Source organism: Tachyglossus aculeatus, unplaced genomic scaffold (assembly GCF_015852505.1).
Source record: "Tachyglossus aculeatus isolate mTacAcu1 unplaced genomic scaffold, mTacAcu1.pri scaffold_82_arrow_ctg1, whole genome shotgun sequence".
Lineage (NCBI taxonomy): Eukaryota > Metazoa > Chordata > Mammalia > Monotremata > Tachyglossidae > Tachyglossus > Tachyglossus aculeatus.
In genome coordinates, this window is record NW_024045094.1 from 2,359,615 (window position 1) to 2,366,031 (window position 6,417).

Genomic DNA, 6,417 nt, shown 5'->3' on the forward strand with positions numbered 1-6,417 from the left:
TGGGGTGGATCCAAGATAATCCGGTTGGACACAGGACCTCTCCCAGGTGGGGTTCATCGTCTCCATCCTCATTTTACCGAATAGGTCACCAAGTCCCAGAGAAGTGAAGTGAGCTGTCCAAGTCATACAGCTGACAAGTGGTAGGGGTGGGATTATAATTTATTCATTCATCGTAATTATTGAGTGCTTACTCTGTGCACAGCACTGTACTAAGCGCTTGGGAAGGACAAGTCGAAGCCATGGCTCAGTGAAAAAAGCACGGGCTTTGGAGTCAGAGGTCATGGGTTCTAATCCAGGCTCTGCCAATTGTCAGCTGTGTGACTATGGGCAAGTCACTTGACTTCTCTGAGCCTCAGTTCCCTCATCTGTAAAATGGGGATTAAGACTGTGAGACCCACGTGGGACAACCTTATCACCTTGTATCTTCCCCAGCGCTTAGAACAGTGCCTTACACATAGTAAGCGCTTAACAAATGCTATCATTATTATTCCGGCGCTTAGAACAGTGCTTTACACATAGTAAGCGTTTAATAAATGCCATAAAAAAGTCAGCTGTGTGACCTTGGGCAAGTCACTTAACTTCTCTATGCCTCAGTTACCTCATCTGTCAAATGGGGATTAAGACTATGAGCCCCATGTGGGATAGCCTGATCACCTTCTAACCTCCCCAGAGCTTAGAACAGTTCTTTGCACATAGTAAGCGCTTACTAAAAGCCATCATTATTATATAGAGACGGTCCCTACCCAACAATGGGCTCCTTCTTACTAGGAGGTCCGGGCTATAGCCACTAGGCAGGGCGGGTGGCAGGACAGTGTGTGCCCCGAATGAAGCGTAAGGGGGTGGGTGTCACTGACCTCATCTACTTCCAGACACCCCGTGTTCCCTCCCCGCAGCCCCCGGGGAGTCTGGGGCATCACCACACCCGGGTACACTGTCAATCACCCAGGCCTGTTCCACTCTCCCCTGGAACATGAAATGTTCCAGGGAAAGTTTGAATGTTACTTCCACTACGTGTAGAGAGTCAGCGTGGCTCAGTGGAAAGAGCACGGGCTTGGGAGTCAGAGGTCATGGGTTCAAATCCCGGCTCCTCCGCTTGTCAGTTATGTGATTTTGAGCAAGTCACTTAACTTCTCTGGGCCTCAGTTACCTCGTCTGTAAAATGAGGATTAAGAGTGTGAGCCCCACATGCGACAACCCGGTCACCTTTTATCCTCCCCAGCGCTTAGATCAGTGCTTTGCACATAGTAAGTACTTAACAAACACCAAAATTATTATTATTATTGTAATTATTATTAATATTATTATTAATATGCATCCATAGCCAGCAGGAGATCGTGCGCTTCGATAGTGACCTGGGAGTTCACGTGGAGGTGACCGAGCTGGGCCACCAGGAGGCCGAATCCTGGAACAGACAGAAGGCCCTACTGGATCAGAGAAGGGCCCAGGTGGACCGCTACTGCAAGTACAACTACGGCGTTGGAGAGCAGTTCACAGTGCAACACAGAGGTGGTTCTAATCACTCATTCATTCAATTGTATTTATTGAGCACTTATTGTGAGCCAATCAATTAGTGCGGGCTGGGCTGTAGAAGGAGAGAAGGGAGGTGAGGTAGGAGGGGGCGAGGTGATTGAGAGCCTTCAAGCAGAGAGTGAGGAGTTTTTGCCTGATGCGTAGGTTGATTGGTAGCTACTGGAAATTTTTGAGAAGGGGAGTAATATGCCCAGAGCGTTTCTGCACAAAGACGATCCGGGAAGCGGCGTGAAGTATGGATTGAAGTGGGGAGAGACAGGCGGATGGGAGAGGTCCAGGAGGAATAGGGCTTGCCAGAATGGTCAGGGAGTGGGCCAGCGATGGCAGGAAAGGGGGAAGTCAAGGCGTGGAGGGTTGTAGATCATTGGAGGAGTTGAATCAGGCACAGGGGCACCTCCGAGGGGCAGGGAGAGGTACAGGATCAGTTTCTCTGGTGTGTGACATGCACAGCTGTAGAGATCATCTCAGGAGTCCTGCAGGTAAGAGTGAAGACAGAGTCACCTTGGATCCCTCATTCTCTACCATGAGAACCGTATTCCTTTCCAATACGGGGCGCCCAAGGCTCGGTTAAAGCAAGTTGGGTTGGAACCGCTCCTTGTGGTCGGGGAACGTGTCTACCAAATTTGTCATATTGGACTCTCACAGGCTTCTAGTACAGAGCTCTACAAGGACTAAACACTCAATAAATACAATGAATACCACTGATGGATTGACTGGAATTAAGCTCGTTAGGCTGTGGGACGGGACCGGGGGGGGGAGGGGGCTCCCCTAGAAACAGCCCCTGGAGATTCCTTAAGTGATGAAAACAGAAATCAAGCCCTCCCCGCCAGTCCAGTGACATCATGACTTTATAGAGAAACAGCGTGGCTCAATGGAAAGAGCCCGGGCTTGGGAGTCAGAGGTCATGGGCTCTAATCCCGGCTCTGCCAATTGTCAGCTGCTTGACTTCGGGCAAGTCACTTAACTTCTCTGTGCCTCAGTGACCTCATCTGTAAAATGTTGATGAAGACTCTGAGCCCTACGTGGGACAATCTGATCACCTTGTATCCTCCCCAGCGCTTAGAATAGTGCTTTGCACATAGTAAGCGCTTAACAAATGCCATTATTATTATTATTATTATTATTACTATTAAGGGGGCGGGGTGAGGGGAGCTGGGGCTGGTGGAGGAACAAATTCACCGGGCAAATTCAGAGCCCCCAGCCCCCACACTCCGCCCTTCCTCTCTGTATGATCACAAGAGCTCAATGCTTAGATAGGCATGTCCTCCCTCTGCACAGGGAAGGGAAGGGACAAGGACCTTGCCTGCAGGCTGAGGGCCGGGGTGTCCTGGAAAAGAGAGACGTGAGCAGGAACAGATAGGACCCCATACCTTTCCTCTCTCTCTTCATCCCCACAAGATCAGGGGTTCCCCTATGAGCGTGGGTATGGCAACTCGGGAGAGGGAGAGGGACAAGGTCCTTAATGCGATGGCTTGGGATGCGTCCACCCTGAGATAAGAGGAATCGTGTGGGACGCCCACAAACCAGGAGTCCTCACACCTGCTGTTAACCCTCCACCCCGAACCTGAGCTCTGTCACTACTGTCAGACCTGCTGCCACTGCTTGGAGAGACTTTGATCCCCAGGAGCTCCCATGAGCCCCGAGTTTGTATTCCCCTGCTAAGAGATGAGGGGAGCCTAAGCCCTGGAAAAGAGACCCCCGACTCCCTGAGCCCCAGTCCCACTGGAGAACCTTGAGGAGACACAGGGAGAGCCCCCTCTCCCATCCCCAGACCCCACTACCTTTCCGGTCCTTGAAGTGGATGGTGAGTCCCACAGCGAGGAAGATGAGCCCCAGCACCAACCCCCAACTCCGCTGAGCATCTTGCTCCAGGAGGATTCACACTGGGCCCCTGCGGAGGATAGGTCACACGGGAATATCCTGCAGAGTCCTCACTAGGGACATTAGTGGCCAGCCTGGTGGATGGGGAACAAAGAGGATGGGAGGTAGCCTGGTTCCTTCTTGAAACTTGGACTGGGGGGTGTATGAGTGGTACCCATCTACGTGAGAGGTAGAAGGGCACGAAGGAGCTTGGATTTCTGCTCTCAACCAGATTGGGTAGGGCTAGAAGAGGAAAGTCCAGGGACCAGGGCCCAGAGCAACGTCTATTTGCGGGGAATCTCCCATCTCCGGACCCCCGGCCCACGTCCTCCCCCGGGCCTGGAATGCCCTCCCTCTGCCCATCTGCCAAGCTAGCTCTCTTCCTCCCTTCAAGGCCCTACTGAGAGCTCATCTCCTCCAGGAGGCCTTCCCAGACTGAGCTCCTTCCTTCCTCTCCCCCTCGTCCCTCTCTCCATCCCCCACATCTTACCTCCTTCCCTTCCCCACAGCACCGGTATATATGTATATATGTTTGTACATATTTATTACTCTATTTATTTATTTATTTTACTTGTACCTATCTATTCTATTTATTTTATTTTGTTAGTATGTTTGGTTTTGTTCTCTGTCTCCCCCTTCTAGACTGCGAACCCACTGTTGGGTAGGGACTGTCTCTATATGTTGCCAGCTTGCACTTCCCAAGCGCTTAGTACAGTGCACTGCACACGGTAAGCGCTCAATAAATACGATTGATTTATTGATTGATTGATTGATCTCCAAGATCAACTCCCCAAGTCCCCTAAAGATGTACCCAGGGCCTTGAGGGGAGTGCGGCTGGGTCCTCTGATCTGCATTGGAGGAGCTAGGAGCTCCCTAATCTCCATAGTGATGAAATCAATAGTGCTGGAGGTCATTCCGGGGCAAAACCCCCGGACAAAGAGGGTCAACGAGGGACACCGGCCACAGGAGGTGACCTTGGAGGCAGGTGGGGCAGGGGCCACCTATCACTCCACTCCATGGTGACGAGGTCCTGTAGGCTGCGGTGCTCCACGTGGCAGACATAGACGTCTCTGATCTTGGGGGTTATTTCCAGCATCACCAGGATCTAGAAGGTCGAGTCTCCTTGACGCATCAGGTCCGTGTGCACGACACCCTCCCCTGCTCTTGTCCATTCCACAACCACTGGACTTGGATGTCTCCAGGGTAGAACCCTGTCAGGGAGCAGACGAGCATCTGGTGTCGTTCCAGGGACTTTGTCTTTGCCTGGGAGACCTTCACTGTGGGCTGGACTTGGGAAGGAGGGAAGCGGGAGAAGAAGTCAGAGACGCTGGGACTGACCTCCCTCAGGTGACGCAGTAGCACCAAGGGCGTCCTGTCCAGTCTGACCCTAACGCTTTGTGGTACTTCCTCCTCCACGGTGTCTCCAGCCCTGTCCCCCCCAACACACACGTACACACACACACACACACACACACACATTTCACCCATCTCCAGGTATGAGAAATGGTGGTATTTATAAAGCATTCACATTGTCCAGGACACTACACTGAACACTAGGAGAGATGTTTATCTACCCATTGCTCCTCTGTTCTCCTTACCCACATCGTCCATCTATGACCCCTCCCCAGCACCTTCCGGGGTCCCTTACCAATCACCCCACCATGCTTCCTACCCCCCACGGCCCCTCCTGCTCCATCGCTCCATCCGTGCTCCCTGCCCACAGCCCCACTGCGCTCCCTACCTCAGTACCCTTTGTTGGCCCCGAACCCCTTCCACTCCCTAATAATTGTTAGTAATTGTGATACTCGTTAACCACTTAGTGACAAACACTATTCTCAGCATTGGGGTAGGCACAAGAGTTAGGTCAGACACAGTCCCTGTCTCACATGGAGCTCACAGTTTTCATCTCCATTTTACAGTTAAGGGAACTGAGGCACAGAGAAATTAAGTGACTTGACCCATCCCCCAGGTCTTACCTCCTTCCCCTTCCCACAACACCTGTATATATGTATATACGTTTGTACGTATTTATTACTCTATTTATTTATTGTATTTGTACATATTTATTCTATTTATTTTATTTTTGTTAATATGTTTTGTTTTGTTGTCTGTCTCCCCCTTCGAGACTGTGAGCCCACTGTTGGGTAGGGACCGTCTCGATATGTTGCCAACGTGTACTTCCCAAGCGCGTAGTACAGTGCTCTGCACACAGTAAGCGCTCAATAAATACGACTGATCGATTGATTGATTGATTGATTGGGTGGGGGTAAGCAATCCCTAGCTCTTCCCCAGGGGATGTAGCGGGCCATTCTCCCCATGATTCTGACTGCGACTGCTGCTACTTCTCCAGTCCAACCCAACCCTGAGTTTGTTCTTGGTTCCTGAAATCTTTAGCCTAATAAAACTTGGGCTTGGGATTGCTGTGTGTCTGCTGCGGACTGGACGCCCTCGCTTCGCTGTCTACACCTCTCCTCTGATCTGCACAAAATAAATTCAATAGCAAGGGAAGTCGTCCTTAGCAAAGGCGACCATGGAAACTTCCTCCAGCACAAGATGAGTCAGTTTCTGAATTTCCCGGGAACATCAGCTGGTCAATCATATTTATTGAGCAGTTATTGTGTATAGAGCACTGTATTAAGCACTTGGCAGAGGACAATGTAATTATATAACAGACACATTCTCTGCTCACAACCAGCTTACGGTCTAGAAGTGGGAACAGATACTAATGTAAATAAGTTACAGCTATGTATAAAAGTGCAGTGGGACTGGAAAGGGGAATGACTAAAGGGAGCAGGTCAAGGCGATTCAGAAACGAGTGGGAGAAGAGGAAAGGAGAAATTAGTCAGGGAATCCCTCTTGGAAGAGGTGTACGTTCAATAAAGCTTGGAAGGAGGAGAAAGTCATTGTTTGTCGCATATGAGGAGAGAGGGCGTTCCAGGAAAGGGGCAGGACGTGGGAGAGAGCTTGGCGGCGCGATAGACGAGATCGAGGTACATTGAGAAAGTTACGGGCTGGGGTGCAGTGATA

At 50.8% G+C, this 6,417-nt stretch overlaps 1 pseudogene; it reads right to left on the reverse strand.

The window, feature by feature from the left end:
- Window positions 1–1,304: 1,304 nt before the first annotated feature.
- LOC119924127 lies at window positions 1,305–5,001 on the reverse strand (annotated as a pseudogene).
- Window positions 5,002–6,417: the final 1,416 nt, after the last annotated feature.